This window comes from Panthera tigris, chromosome A1, assembly GCF_018350195.1.
Source record: "Panthera tigris isolate Pti1 chromosome A1, P.tigris_Pti1_mat1.1, whole genome shotgun sequence".
In the NCBI taxonomy this organism is placed as follows: Eukaryota; Metazoa; Chordata; class Mammalia; order Carnivora; family Felidae; genus Panthera; species Panthera tigris.
Window position 1 is genome coordinate 157,338,563 of NC_056660.1, and position 17,257 is coordinate 157,355,819.

Here is a 17,257-nt window from a genome sequence, read left to right on the forward strand (position 1 = left end):
CAAAGATAAAAATGAGAATATAGAATTGTTTATCATGGAGATGAAGTTTCTGGAGAGTAAACTGAAGAGTTTGGGAACAAAGATTGAAACAGGGATTAGGTCATAGAGGAGAAAATACAGAGCATTACTCAAACAAACAAAAACTGCTCTGATTTCTTTTTCTTGTCTTCTCTCTCACTTGCTCTCTCTCTTGCTCTCTCACTCTCTCTCTTTCTTTTTCTCTTCAAACCAGTAAAGACACCATTCTTTTCTATTTATTATTACAAACTGTTCCTTACCCAAGGCAAGTCAATTGGGATGGATTACAAAATTTAATTAAAATAAAGCCTAACTAGAATTGACATTTATTGGCTACTCAAGTCTAAACTGAGGTGTTGTTTTTAAAGATACATTTGTGTTTGGTCATTAATACAGTTCACCATTTTGCTGTGATTATAACTTAATATGATCATCTCTCTTCTTTTTCTTTGACCTCACCCTGACATAGTTGAATGTTTTGCTGTAATTTTTAAGCGATCTACATTTATTTTTATTTTTTAATTAAAATTTTTTTAATGTTTGTTTAATTTTGAGAGAGAAAGAGACAGAGTGCTAATTGGGGAGGGGCAGAGAGAGGGAGACACAGAATCCGAAGCAGGCTCTGAGGTGTCAGCAAAGAGCCCAATGCAGGGTTCAAACCCACAAACCACAAGATCATGACGTGAGCTGAAGCTGGTTGCTTAACTGACAGCCACTCAGACACCCCTACATTTGTTTTTAAATGCAGCATATGCAACTATTAATCAAGAATTGGCTAAAGATGTATTTGTCTCCCAATTCTATTAGAAGGCCTGTTACTATCAGTCCTTCAAAAACCAGTTGGGTCAGAGAGACCTATAAACTTGAGGAGAAGAGTAGGTATACCTATATCTTGCAAAGTAAGGGCATGTCTGCAGATGAGAAATTTTCATCACTTTTTTTTTTCTGGCCGCCTTGTTTTTAGGTTCACAGTGTGTTTTGTTTTTGTTTTTATGTTTATTTGTTTTGAGAGAGAGAGAGAGAGAGCATGCAAGCAGGAAAGGGGCAGAGAGAGAGGGAGAGAGAGGATCCCAAGCAGGCTCTGTACTGACAGCACAGAGCTGACACAGGACTTGAACTGATGAACCATGAAATCATGACCTGAGCTGAAACCAAGATACCCACAGTTAACTGACTGAGCCACCCAGGTGCTCCTTTCATAATTCTTAATTGTATACTTCATTAAACCTGAGAAGGTAGATTGAAACAATACAGACAGAAAAGTAGGTTAGCTTTAAGTTGTTGAAACTTAGTGACTGACACCATGAGAACTGGGCTTTGGTAAGAATATTCTCACTGCTGCAGGGAAAGTGGGGTGGAAAGGGAGAGATTGGAGGGGAAAGAAAAGTAGGAAACTGCTGTCATAGTCTAGGTGAAAAATAGCATGAGTCTAATCTACACACATGACCAGGACTACAAAAATGGTGAACGAAAAAATTCCTCTTTTCTCCTCTAGCTTCAACACCTCTGGTACCAAGTATATATATAGGGTTTTTCCCACACCAACCAATTTTTCACTTCTCTGGACACCAGCTAAATGTCCTATAATTCACTTATGGCACTAATGACCTGGAGTTAGCTCAGACCTCACAGTTTAAGAACTCAGTCCCACAAGACTGTCCTTTGCTCAACCCTAGAATGCCAGTCACAAGTCTAGGTTGTCACCTGGGGTTCTGACTGACCAGCTGTAATCAGAGGTTCCTGTAATTCCCTGCCTCAGGTTTGATAATTTGAAAGAACAGCTCACAGAACTCAGGAAAAGAATGTACTTACATAGAGTATTGGTTTATTATAAAAGCATACAACTGAGGAACAGGTAGTTGGAAGAGGTGCACAAGGCAAGATATGGGAGAAGGGATGTGGAACTTCTATGCCTTCCCAGCACCTCCAGGTGTTAACCAACCCCGAAGCTCTCTAAACCCCTTTGGGGAGGCTTTTCACGGAGGCTTCATTTCATCCACACACTTGATTAGATTATTGGTCATTAGTGTTTGTCTCCACTCCCAACCCTTCTTACCTCCCTGGAGGTCAGGGAGTGGGGATGAAATTTCCAACCCTTTCATCTCACCCTTGGTTCCTCTGGAAACCAGGCCCGGTCACCTTATTAGCATAAAGTCAGGTGTGGCTGAAAGATGCTCCTCTCACCCTTGTTACTGAGGAATTTCCTAAGGGGGCATCTGGCTGGCTCAGTCACTTAAATGTCCCTCTTGCAGTTTTGGCTCAGGTCACAATCTCATGGGTTTGAGCCCCACATTGTGTTCAAGCCCCCCCCCCATCTCTGCCCCCCCCACTCTCTCTATTTCTCTTAAAATAAATAAACGTTAAAAAAAAAAAAAAAGAAAGAAAGAAACTCCCATGGCTTTGGAAGCTTTGTGCTAGAAACTGGGGACAAAAACCAAAATGCATATTATTATATCATGGTTTCACTGATGGGGATGGATAAACTGCAGATATATAAATCCACACTTGATTGGCAACTGAGTAAGCTGAGGTCACTTTATACAGGGAAGCTCAGGATTCCTGACCTTATATTTTCTTCACTATTCCCATTCCAACTTCTTCTTTCCTGGTCTTCCCCCAAATAGCTTTCTGAGCCCTATAGAATTTGTGTTCAAAAGGAACAGCATGTTTCCTGGCATGCATAACATTAGGGAGGAGGGATGGAAAACAACTGCATAATTACTGTTGCACAATCACAATTGGAGCCAATTCTTCCAGCCTGAAATTGGCTCCCGGTTTCCCCTGGTGACATTTTCAGACCTTCATTATAAGTGAAGAACCTTGGTAACCATGTCACACATTTTCCTGTGGTCTGAAACACATTCATTTAATGAGACGACGACCTTTATTTATCCACAAAATGTGACCCCATTAGCTGTTAGCCAAACATACAGAGTGAATCTGAAATGACTTGAAACTGAATCTCAGGATTGAGATGTTTTTCTAAACAGCATCTGGCCAAAATGTACAGGAATTACCTCCATCACTAGGGATTTTGAGAGAAGAGTAGATGTGTTACCACTCTTCAGTTGAGTGTGTATAATAGACTGTATAACTGTTTACTAATAGTGCCCCACTTGCAAAATATTGTACTTATCTGCCCCTTTGAAGTTAGGTTTGGTCATACACCTTGCTTTGGCCAAAGAAATGTAAGGCAGTGACACATGTATCCTTTCCAGGTAGAAGTTTAAGGACCTGTGCATTTTGGCAGTGCTGCTTTCACCCTCTCCTTTGGCAACTGGCAATGTAGCCAGTGGCTGCTTTCTCATGCTGGGTCCCTGGGTGAGGACAAAGTGATGTGAAGCAGAGCCTTCAGCTGGCATTTGAGGAAAATGTATTATGACTAACATACAAACCTTCTTGTTTTAAGCCAATGAGGTTTGGAGCTGGTGCTACAACGTAGTCAACCTATCTTGACTGATAAAGGGTGTATATTTCTATTGCACATCTGTATTATGTATCTGGAGTCATTTTTAAAAGAAAGAAACACTGTGGGGGGGGGCAGAGGTAGTGTGGGTGTAATAAGAAAAAATTGGTAGAAAATAGTCTTTAAATTGTCACTGGAAATAGGTGAAAATAACACACTTGTTCTTTTATGTTTAACTACATATTGCTATAAAACTGATCAAATGTTTTAAGTGCTTAGGGGTAAAGAAGGAGGTGGAGGAATTGGAACTTCAAAATAATAAATGTATAAAGAAATGGAAAGTTCTCCAGATTTCGTAAAAGGATCAAAGCAGAGTGAACAGAAATGCCTCTAACCACAGACCAAAACAACTGTTGGCTGAGTGCTTCCCTAACCTGTCATCTGAGATTAGCCTTTGTCTGTGTTCCCTACATTGCCACTCAAATCTTAGAGGATCATTTCCACACTTGGAATACTGGTGGGGTCTATCAGACCTGCTCATCACCCATGAGGTACACAAAGTGTGATACCTGAAGACTAGGTAGAAATGAAGAAAGAAGTCTCTTTTTCTCTAAGGGGCTTAAGACTTTATCAGGTTGATAGATGTTTTCTTGGTTAGAAAGGATTTCCTCTGTGTCGCTTGAAGTGTTCTTCAAAGAGAAATGTGTAAATGTGGATTAAAAAATTTGATGAGGTACATGTATATATTGCAATATGATTACCATTGTAGCATTAACTAACGCCTCTTATGTCACATAACAATCCTTTCCTTTGTGTGTGTGTGTGTGTGTTAAGAACAATTAAGAATCTAGTTCTCTTAACAATTTTGAAGTTTATAATACAGTACTGGTCACTATAATCATATATAAATGTATCAAGTCAACACATTGTATACCTAAAACTTACACAGTGTTATATGACAATTATATCTCATTTTTTATCCGTTCATTTAATTTTTCTTTTCAATATGTAAAAATACCCATAACACAAAAGTCAAAATCATACAAGTAGGTAGACTCAGAGAAGTCGCCTTCCTATCTATATGCCTCTACCCACTTCTTACCTGTCCCATATATAAAATATTGTATTGGCTTACAATTTTTCCCTTCTGTATTTCTTTCTGCTTAAAGCAAACATATATTTGTAAAATATACACATATATATTTAAATGATCCCTTCTTTCTTTTCTTTCAAGTTTTTTGTTTAAATTTCAGTTAACATACTCTATAATACTAGTCAGGTGTAGAATTCAGTTATATCATTTATAAAAAAGTCTGATGAGAGGTTAAAATCCGGGCCTGATTTTAGTGTTATTTTGAAGAAAGTAGCATGAGTTGCTTCATGTGACTCAAATACATTTTTCTTAAATTCCTTTTGGGTGCATGTATGTGTATGTGTGGAGGAGCTCCAAGGAATTAGACCTAATGTCATTGACTAGTAATGTACAAGTCTACTGTTTCCAGGGGGTTGATGAGGCTTATTGAACTGTGTTACATGAGAAATGTGGCCTCCAAAGTTCATTGCAATAGCAGACCTGGTGTTAAACCTTTTCTCCAAGTAGGAAGTATGTGTTTTCACCAACAAGGTTAAAACATCTTTTTTAATGCAATACCTAGAATAGAATTAATTCTTCCTAAAAGAACCAAAATTTAGGTAAGGAGTACTTAGGTTTTTAGACAGGTGTGCAGCCTTACTGTGGCTGTGGCCAGCATTTACTGAAATACAGAAAGAAGCAAACTCTTGCAAATATTGATTAAAAGCCTGAATACTCTTCTCTGAGTAAGTACATAAACAAAAACTAAGACTTAGTTTATTACTATTTACAAAAACAGGTAAAGTGACTATACTGTTAAAAGGGATAGAAAGGGAAGTGAAGAAACAAACCCAGGTTGTATCTTCAGCCTCACTAGAGCAAAGTTCTGGATTTGTGTGTGTGTGTAATCTGCCTGCTAACCACATCCACTCAGGTATCTTTTTGTTAATGTTTCTTGATTTTTTGAGAGAGAAAGAGAGAGAACATGAATAGGGGAGGGGCAGAGAGAGACCAAGGATCTGAAGCAGGCTCTGCACTGAAACAAAGAGCCTAATGCAAGGCTTTAATTCATGAACCCTGAGATCATGACCTGAAAGAAGTCAAGGCAAATGCTTAACTGACTGAGCCACCCAGGTGCCTCACTTCGATTCACATATCTTAACAGGCATCCAAACTTGTATGTCCCATCGCATTCTTGATGTGCCTCCTTCTTTAACCTGCTTTCCTATAGTCTGCCCCATCTCAGGAAACTGAAATTTCATTCTTCCAGCTGCTCAGGCAACAACTTAGGTGTCAGGTTTGACTCTCCTCTTTTTTCCCATATTCTGTATTCCATGCATTGGTACATTTGGTCAGCTTTATTTTAAATCTGTATTCAGAATCTGACAACTTATCATGGCCTCCATTGTTCTCAATCTGGTGGATGCCATCACCATTCCCCTTCTAGATAAAGCAAGAGCCCCTACTCCTCTCCTTCTTCCAAACTTGTTCTTTTAAAGACGCGTCTCTGAAAAGCAACCATTAGGAATTTTTAATATTTGTGTTTTAAAATATTTCTAATATTTTTTAAAAAATATATACACAATTTAAAGGTCAAATAATTTCAGGTTGTTACTAAAACAACAGTCCCTTAACATCACCACCCTTCCTCCCATTTACAGCTTCCCAGAGGTGGCCACTTTGATCTCTTTTATCTGATTCATTTGGTAATGATCACATTTCATTAAATGACAATGCGCATGTTTAGATGAGGCAACAAATGTTGCCAGTTACACCAAGACCACCAATGATTGAGACATATCCTAATTATGGAGATGTTGAAATAAATGTGGAAAAATAAGGTGACTCAGAATTGAAGAAATGTGACACTTTCATTCCTTTGAAAAATATGATATATATATATATATATATATATATATATATATATATATATATATATATAGTGTGTGTGTGTGTGTGTGTGTATAGTCTTAGGTTTAGGCATTAAACATTGACTTCCACTATGAGAGGTGAAGGTTTATAATGCTTTTATACCCTCTCCCACTGTCCCCCTCATCCACATATAATGCATTTTTTATTATACTAATATCCTATGCTTTCATAGTATGACTGTATAAACATTTTCAGAGCTGGATCATATGATATTCTTTAATTGTATATGTTGTCACTTCCTTTTCTTCCCTTTCTTTCTGTTTTTTTTTTCCTAGAGTTACTAATTATCTTTTTCTTAATTGCTTGAGTTTCTATATAATTATTCTCAAACTCACTCCCCTATGTACAAATCTTAGAAACATTCAGTTCTTCCTTTCAAAGCCTTATGCTGCACTCTAGTCAGGAGTGACTGATCTCTAAGCATGCTTCAGAACTGTGAGCTTGGCATTTCTTTTCACCATCTTCCTGGATTCTTGTTCTCTCTCTCAACAACCCCTGTTCCTTGGATCTTACATATTCTTTCTTGATTTATTTCTTTGTATAGAATGTTCATTGTGTTATTTTTATGGGAAAGTTTCAAAGTAATGTTTTGAAAACTTGCTTGTCTAAAAACAATTTAATCTTCCCTACATTTAGTTGCCTGGGTATGAAATTTCAAGCTTGAGAATTTCTCTTAATGTTTAGAAAATATTGCTCCATTTTCCCCCCTAAAATCCAGCATAGCTGCTCTGTGAACCCTGTTTTCTCACTTTTTTGAAAATGCTCATTTCCTTGTGGCCAGAAACTCTGAAACTTTACAATGACTTGTCAGTAGTTCTTTGAATTATTTAATTGATTTCATCTCCCCCTATTCTCCTCCCATATTCTCTTCTCTCTCTTCTTAAATTTTTATTATTTTGTATATTGATCTTGTGGATTGTTGTCTTTTTTGACATATATATTTTATAATTTTTTCTATTTCTTTTTTCATTAAAGTTTATTTATTTTGAGAGAGAGAAAGAGAGAAACAGCGAGGAAGGGGCAGAGAGAGAGAGGGAGACAGAGAACCCCAAGCAGGCTTCTTGCTGTCAGCTCAGAGGCTGACGTGGGACTCCGTCTCACGAACAGTGAGATCATGACCTGAGCTGAAATCAAGAGTCCGATGCTTCACTGGCTGAGCCACCCAGGTGCCCCTATTTTTTCTATTTTTGATTTTTCATCTTTGCTTTGTGTGTTTTTTAAACATTTAAATATCTGTTTCTTCTCCCAGAACATTGAAACTTGTTGACAGTTTTTTCTCCTTATGAAGACTTTGTTTTTTCTAATTACTCTTTCTGCTTTTCAGTTTTCTCTATGAACCTTGAAATTAATGGCTGTCCTCAAATATGTGTCAGTCCTGGATGCCTGTTCATATTTAAACTGGACACCAGAAAGCTCTTTTGGAAGCTGTGGGACTGAGCTTCATTCTAATATAACTTGGCTGAGCTATTTTGTTAATGAATACACAACGTGCATCTCTTCAGATCTTTTTTCTTGTAGCAATCATTTTCTTCAGAGAAGGATCTCCTTTTAATCTCCTTTATGATGTCTAGTCACACCACTGTCAGAAATCTGGGAGTAAGGGAAGATAGCTGAGAGTCTCAACTAGTCAACGCACAGTAGGTAAATTTCACTCAATTCCCCTTTTTTCAGTTTGGTACTCCTTCTGTCAAGTGATTGTCTCTTTACCCTGCTTTATTTTCCTTCTTAGCACTGTTTACTGCACCGCCATCATATTTTCAGCTGTTAATTTGTTTATTCTTTGTCTTCTCCAGTTAGAATGTAAGGTCAATGAAAACATGGCTTTATCCCTTTTTGTTCACTCCCGTATCCCCAGTGTCTGATAATGCCTTGTAAATAGAAGGTGATCAATAAAAAAGTATGTGATAAGTTAGGTTAAATCATAGGAAACTTGTGCTATTCAACTGTTTTTTGACCTTCAAAATACAACTTCATATAGTTCAAACTAAATAAAAGAAAATCCAAACAGCTAGGGATTATCATCATGTTCCTAGTGAAATGGAAGTGATTTTAGGAGGTATTGAGTATCTCTTATAGTTTATTTTATAAAAGTAACCTAATAGTGAGGAAACTCAAGCCTAGAGAGCTTAAATGACTTCCCAAGAACAGACTGTGTTAGGCAGTCAGAGAACCAGGACCAGAATCTTGTGTAAACCTGATGATCTGAAGATAAACCTGTATCTATTTTAGTCTATGGTCTCTGTTGGGTGTTTCTGAAGCAAGAGCGAGAAGAAACAAGCAAACACAAATAACAGGGCATTGAATGAAATTGTTTTTATTATCTTGCAGTTTCAGCTAAAGGCTACAAACTTGGGTCAATAGGCAATATGAACCCTCATAAACTGAAAAGAACAACTTGGAAATGCCAAACCTCCCCTCCAGGGCCAGCCTTGTTCTTCAACTCACACCCCTACAACTACATCCAGTCTATATATGCTGACTACTGAAATTCATAGGGAGAAGGGCACTGATTCACAGTAATGGGTAGGCCTAGGAACAGAGGGTAATGCTGCTTTGTCTGTGCTGTCTCCATATTTGGGTTGAGGATATGGTAAAGAGTTTGGATTATAAGAGCCCACCCAGATTGCTTCTACTATATGGCAAAACTGTTACTCTAGAGAGGTTTGTTGTAGTGAAACTTTGAGTACATAAATAAAAACCTTCAAGCAAAGTGATAGAAGGAAGCACATATCCCTACTTCTCCCATCGAAGAATGAGAAAGCTTGAGGTACTAAGTTATAGATTTACCTGTTCATAATGTAAATCAAATTGGAAGGCTCTCCACCCATGTAGGACTAAAAGAAACAAAGTTGATGTTCATAATACAGTCACTTACACTTCCAATTCCTGGTATTTATCTTCATATTTAAAGGAAATGTAAAACATTTATTGAGCAGATGGCAATCTACATAAGGCCCATGAAATACACCTGTGTCTCCCAGGCTGCAGGTACAATGAAAACAGCTGTTGACCTGGACCAGCATGTGTTAGTTTTCCATTAGCTCATAGTGTTCACCAGGCCATCTGTAGCTCAGAGCTAAGTAAATGGAGTAATTTTTCCGTGGTTGGCTCATTTCCATAGGTCGTTATGTAGAAAAGCTGATAAAACATGATTGCTTCAAAAGATAGAGGGGGAGAAAACCCTCTGAGATTCTGGCAAAGTTTCCAGGAAGGTCATCGTTAACAAGGTTGTTCAATAAAATCCCCACTGCCTGTAGATACTTGAATAATCCTGTGGGAGAGGGTAGGTCCACTCAGATTGCTGTCAAATGTCAATGAAGTATGAGTCAGAGGCTTAGCATATTCACTTTTATTTTTTTTCTGATGGTACACTGCTCCTCTCTATCCCTTCTTTTTTCTTTCAGAAACAATTTTTCCAGTAACATCCTGATAAAGTATTCTATAAGGTGACCATATTCTCAGGATGTGAAATAGCATGTCCCTTCAATTATCTTAAAGAGGCTGTCTCTCTTTCATCTACTGACCTATACTTTCCAGGAAGGAAGGAACCATTTTGAGTATTGGGTCTTTATTGCATATGATAGCATTTAGCACACAGTAGGTACTCAATAAATACCCTTTGGCTGAGATTATGAACAAATTATATACATGCATTGGGAGGAATTTTGGTCATAAGCCTAAATGGCCAATCTGTATTTGTCTTTTAATAACACAGCAGATATATGGGCTGAAAATATAATAAAAATGAAGATAAGTAGAAAAAATCCTTAAACACAGCAGGATTATACTTGGTTGCCTTTGTTATCACTGCTATAAATTCCTCTAACTCACTTTCTGATTTTTCCTTTCAAGAAATTGCCCTTGTTTAAGTTTCTTTTTCAATTTTAATTTCAGTGCACACTAAAGAAAGCACCTTCTGCATCATCCTTTTAGAAAATTAACTCCTGGATGTCTCACAAATTCATACTCAATCCCACAAAATAGGACTTCACTGATTTCCTGACAATCTATGTCTTTACCCAGCTCTTGCGAAACAAGAACGGAGTCACTACATGAGGCTTCCTGTAAGCTTACAGTTATTCTCAGTTCCCCACATCTCTGAAACCCCACTTTGAGCCCATCCTTCTCTTTGTTCTTTATGATCAGTTGCTAAGTTGAACTTCAGTAGTTCTTTGCTCATTGGCTTTGGCATTTCATTTTGAATTTATTTAGTGCAATGTCCAGGCATAGCTAAAAAGGAAATTGTTTGATAATTGGGACATGAACCCTCTCTCTTTTGAGCTAATCCTCAATTTTTGTTTGCTTTCTTTCTAATGAAAAAAATTCTTAACATCTGGTTGAATTCAGGCATGCATATCTTTCCACTATAATACTTTCCATTTGCCAGGCAGGATTGTCTTACAAGGAAAAGCCGAGCACTGTCAGCTGATTACGTTACTTGCCTTTTAAAATTTTGCTTCTCAAAGAGTACTGGATGACAGTGATGATGACCTATGAAAACCAATTAAGGCTTCAGGATCATTTCTACTTGTGATACGGGAATGAGATGGCAGAGAACACTAAGGAACAATTTATAATGGATAACAGGCTCTTTAGGTAAAGTGCAGGGTAGGACATGAAATATCTCAGATTCTGTAGCAAGGTGTGTTTTCCTCTGCCAAAATCGGTAGACAAAGGCAGTAGAACTCTCTAATGTCGGTAGATCAACTTAATCTTCTCAGTTTTTGCCAAAAATATTCCATAGAGAGTATAGCTATTTGTCTTTTTCAGGAACAGCAGGTTTTTCTTTCTTACTGAGGTATAGAAAGTTTTTTTCTCTCTTACTAAGGCTTTCAGAAAATTGTTTAATATACTGGAAGATTTCTGGCCCTGTGGACATTTCCATAGAGAATAGGAACAGCTAGTCCTTTTGAAGACAGACTCGTGAATAACTTCACATTTAAGAAAGGAATTGTAATATTTCAAAGCACAATAGCAGTTTAGTCATCTGTGAGGCTGGTTGTGCTGGACATGGAACATGTGATTTCATATTTATGGAATGAGTTGTTGGAGTCTTCTCATTCTTTGATTGACTGGAGGAAGTACCTTGAGAGATTCTTTTCCTATTTTAGTAGTAGATTTGCTAGAAAGAGTTGATATTTTGTCTAATCAGAGTGTGCATAGTAGGATATGCTATTCAATTTAGCAAATCAAGTTGATATATAACTTCAGTAAAACTTTAGTGAAAACAGTAAGACCAGGCACCTCGTGTAGAGAACCTATTACACTCTACTCAAAATTGGATAATTGCCTGCTATTCAAATGTACTTGGTGGAAAAAATATGAGTTTCCATGGTACCAAAGCAATGTCTGTCTGAGCCATATGTTTTGCAATCCAAATGCAGAGTTTTTTGGATTCAGAATGTTCTCCCCCTATATTTATCTGATTTTTGCTGATATGACAAGTGAGAAAACAGTAGGAAATGTTTAGGACCACATAACACAGATCTATTTCCAGAAAATAATCCAGTCCTTTTGAAAAGGATATCCTAGAAAAATCTTTTATATGCCTATGGATATTAAATCTATTCTGGAATTTTTGACATAGAGAAGGTATAATGGAAAGAACCATGCACTGAAATAATTTCTGATTTGCCCTTTTCAGGTGAGGAGAATACCAGACAATGAGAATACTGTCCCAAGCCTTCTTTGTGGCTCACCATATTATCTACTTTAATCTGAATAATCTTTGTGTCAGTGATTACAGTAGGCACCCATGGCTGCTCAACATCTTTTGAAAACACTCTTGGTCTTAACAGTTTCCACATTTTGAGTCCTGTCTTGTCAAGATATGATGTACCATGATCAAGTGGTATTCATCCTTGGGATGCAAGGATGGTTAAACATATGCAAATCAATAAATATGGTACATCTCACCAATAGACTGAAAGATCAAAAGATCAAAATTAAATGATCTCAATAGATGCAGGAAAAGCTTTTAACAAAATTCAATATCCTTTCATGAAAAAAAAGCCCTCAAATTGAATATAGAAGGACCATACCTCAACATAAGAAAGACCAACTGTAACAAGTCCGCAGCTAACGGCATACTCAGCAGTGAAAGATTGAAAGTTTTTTTGTTTTTTTTTAGGATCAGGAACAAGACAAGTGTGCCCAATCTCATAGTACTGAAAATCCTGGAGTCCTCTCAAAGTATAGTCTATAGACACCTTATAGTCCCCAAACTCTTGACACCCTTTAAGGGTTTCTGCAAAGCCAAAACTATTTCATTGTAATCATAATACTAGTTGCCTTTTTCACTTTGTTTTCATTTGCATTGATGGTCAGCAGGATAGCAAGAATCAGGGCAGTGGCACCAAACTGTACTAGTAATCATTGCCTGCCTCACTATCACACACTCATAGATTAAAAACAAAACAAAAAACAAAAAAACAATGGCACTCAAGAATACCCTGGTGAAGCACTAAAACACTGACCCTTGAATATGTACCTTTTTAGTAATTTAGTTGACAAAATGGGAAATCTATATAAAGCACTTTGCTGCATACCAAGTTTTCATGGTTGTCTTGAAGAAAAGCAATTGTGCAACTGTTTGAATTGCAGTTTGAACTAATTGGGTTTTTGTTTTCATTTGTTTTCATGGCATACTATCTTTACTTGAAAAACATGACTGAAAGACAAACTATGGTTACTCTGGCCTGGATATTTCACAGAAGTTTTCAGGCAAATGAATAAAGCGAGCTTGACTACTCCTTAATACTTAAAGACTTATATGAGATTGTTGATGATATTAACTAATGTGTTTTTTAAAAAATATCATAGTGTGAGGAAATGTGCCAACACATGGAATATCTGGATTACTCATGGAATCACTGTTTTCCAAATAACAATGAACAGTGTTATGAAATTATGCGTGGGCAAAACTTCTATTCAAAGTTCAGGATAGACCATCAGATTTTAGTTTAAGAGAGTGCAAAAAGCTTGATAGGATTTTAGAGTCTTCATTATATTTACATTTTAAGAAGCTACTTTTTGAGTCTTGGTGTAGTATCAAACAAGAATATCTACAACTATACTCCTTCCTTTTCCAGTTATGTCTATGTGAGGTTACATTTTCTTAATAAACTTCAGCGAAAACATCATTTTGTAGTAGGTTGAATGCTGAAGTAGATAACACAATCAAACTTTCTTTTATGAAGCCAGACATTAAAGAGGTTTGCAAAAATATAAAACAATGCCATTGTTGTAACTTTTTGTTTTGAAAATATTTATTTTCATAAAAATATGTTATGTAAATGTTATTTACATTAATATTCAATGGGCTTGTTATTATAATTTTTGAATTAATAAATAGATTTTTTCCATTTTAATTTTTTCAATAGGTATAACCCACATCAACAAAAATTCTGTGGGATCCTTAATAATATTGAATGTAAAGGGGACTTAATTTCAAAAAACCTTAAAAACTGCTACCCTAATAAATTATTGCTGGGGAATTTTGCATGTGAATACCATGAGGCTATACCAAGCAAAAAATACATTCAACAATAGATTAGGATGACCTTCTGATGAATGTAAAATTGGGCGTAATGACCAATGACAGTCAAATAAATAATTAAGAGAAGTCGAAAAGAAAACCAAAACTTTAAAAGCCTGTTTAATACTTGGTTCATGTGCACAGATGACTGCTAGATTTGGCTGCTGACATATGACATTGACTGCAGCCCTTGGTCTCCTAGGGAGGCTGTTTGCTTTGCCATGTCACATGTGTGCTTTTCAAATCTCAGATACTCATCATCTGTCTGGCTTCCTTGTATTTAATACATTTGACATATGACTGGTTTCTTTGTCTACCTTATAGTATGTTTTTTCATCAGGGTACTTTGAAATCAGTTTGGGAAATGATCAGCTGACTATAATTTGGTTTTAAGTGCATTTCCTTATTAAAATACTAAGAATTATGCAGCATTCTTATGTTATCAGTTGAAGCACTGAATCCTATTATGTAAAGTTGGTTAAAACAATATAGTCTAACATAGTTAAGTCTATTATTACTTAATGTAAAACTTAAAAACAGAAGAGGGAAAAGGTTATACAAGATCTTGATAACTAAGCAGCTGGATGAAAATAGCCAGAGAAAGAAAAGAAAGATATTTTCCTGCTGCTTTTCTGATGTCAGTGTTTCCCTTTGTGAGCTTTAAATTTCTATTCTCATTTCTTCTCTCCCTGGGACTTTGGATTCTCACCTAGAGTTTCATATAACTTAAGGATGCAATCAATATAGTGAAGTTACCTGTACTTGGATGCATCTTCACCATTTACTTGACCTTGATCAAGCGACTTGAGCTGTTTGTACTCCACTTCCCTTTCTGTAAAATGAGGATAAGTTTATCTACATCACTGAATGAAGATTAAGTGAAACAACACATGAGCCATGCTCGACATTCTGCCTGCCACCCATTGAGTCCTCCATGAATATCAGCTTGACTGTTCTCTACTTTTACTCCTTGGCAATTTCATTTCAAATATACATTAAATGGATGGGAAAATAAACTCAGAGAATTCAACAAACTCATATTAAACTATTATATACCAGGCATTGTGCTAGGTCTTCGGATACAGAGATGGATAAAAACAGTGTCCATGAGGGGGGAGGCTATGTCCATGAGGGGGGAGGCTATGTCCATGTAGCAGATTATTCTATTTCTGGTCTCTGTCAGAGCACTTGACATACAGTAGGTGTTTAATAAATATGTGCCAATGAGCAAACAACTAACCTTATGAAGTAAGTGTAATTGCTCTCACCATTTTATAGATGAATAAACTGAGACTTGGAAAGGAAGAGTCATTCAGTATCACCCAGGTAGTAAGTCACAGAATCAGAATTGAAATCACCTCGGCTTGGCTCACCTTGGAGCCAGTACCTATGCTGCATCTCTAGGAAGGAAACGCTAACACTAGCTATCCATGCTGCTTGGGAAGCGTGAATCTAGCTCCCGAGTTTCTAATTTTCAAAGCATAACATTGCCCTGTAGATACACCAAATGCTCAAAATAACATTTCCTAAGTATTGACTGAGTATCCACCTCTTCTTTAAGACATTATTTTAATATTTGAGGATATAATAGTTAACATGAGAGATGTCAGTGGAAATCACATTCCATCCACAGGGACAGACCCTAAACAATTAGATATGTGATCACCCTTGTGATGAATGCTATATGGGAGCATTTGGCAGAGGTTCTGACTTAATCTGGCACACTGGTCAGGAAGGCTTCCCCAGTAAAGGGATTTGTAAATTGAGCTCTGAATGGGAAATATAAAAGAATTAACTAGAAAAGGTATGGAGAAAGAGCATTTCTTGCAGAATAGTTTGTCCCCAAGACTCATTTGGGACATTGCAGTAAAAGAAAAAAGCCAAAGAGTGAATTAGGCAGCAAAATGGCATGAAGCTACAGAGGCAGGTTAGAGCTAAAACTTCTAGGGCTTTCAAGCCAGGCTAATTTTGGTCTTTCCCTGAGTATAGTGGTTTTTAAAGAAGAGAGTGATGTGATAGGACACAATTTAGAAACATCACAGTATGAAAGTGAGAACTTTGTTGAAAGAAGATGGTAGTGTGGACCAGGATAGTGACATTAGTGATGGAGACAAGTGGGTAGATTAAAACTAGAGTTTATATACTTGGTGACTTAGATTAGGAAGATGAAGAGGAGGCAGATCCAGGTGTTATGAGACCTGAAGCTTATGGAACTAGGGAGCTCCTCCAGAAATCGATTTACTACGTAAGGGAAGGTGTCTGGATAGCTGGTTAGATCCAGGACAATGAGGTCTGGATGAAGAAGAGAGACTTCCTTCTTTGCATCTCTTTTTAAAAAGGAGCAATACTTCTTCTAGAATCTTCCCCAGCACTCACTCTCAAATGTAGGAAATTAGGTACAAAAATAGATAACTACTTTCTAATTCAGAGACTCTCTGTGGTAGCAAGAAAACAATTTAGGTAAATTCATTATCATCTGCAAGTCAAGAAGAAAGCCATATGTATGAACTACTAACTTGTTATAACTATTGTCCTAAAAGATATTTTGAAATACTAATTTATGCTCAGACACAGAGATAAACTGGGCTTAATTGGGACAGTGGCCACTCTATCTACTATGGACACGAGTGACTGGTAGATTCCCTCTTTTTCCCCACATCTCAGTAGTCTTCCCTCAAAAAGATAGGTTCCAGCTATCCTCTTGTATCGGTTGATAGACTCTGACTCATTTCTTTGCCAACAGTTGGCACCTGTTTTCTGTCAGCTGACTGGCACTGCAGCACTTTGCACTGAGGGAGGAGAAGGCATGAGCTGTAAGCTTTCAGAAAAGATCAGGCACGAGGTGATCATAAGCCTAACTTGTGATAAAACCCAGAATCAAGTTGGGAAATGATTAACTGGAGAGAGCTGGAAAATAATGCCTCCCCAGAAAAAAAGATTCTGTTTGGAGAAATTCATCCACATCTTGGACAGTCACAATTCATACTAGTATACTAAAAGGACGTCTGGAAAATACAATGAAGAAATATGAAAATATCAATTTTTAAGTCAGTGTTTTACAAATGTACATGACTAGGGAATCCTTTTTCAATACACACACTCACACATACACACGTGCATACCCCACTGATCAATATGTTTTCCCCTTTGGGGAAAAAAAGGGCAAATTGGAATCAGCACAGAAAGGCCAAGGAATGGGAAGAGAAATAAAATGGTTCAACATAGTAGAAACTCAGACTTTGTGCCCAGAATATAATGTCCCAATTCTCAATATGGTTTGGCAGCTCTGGGT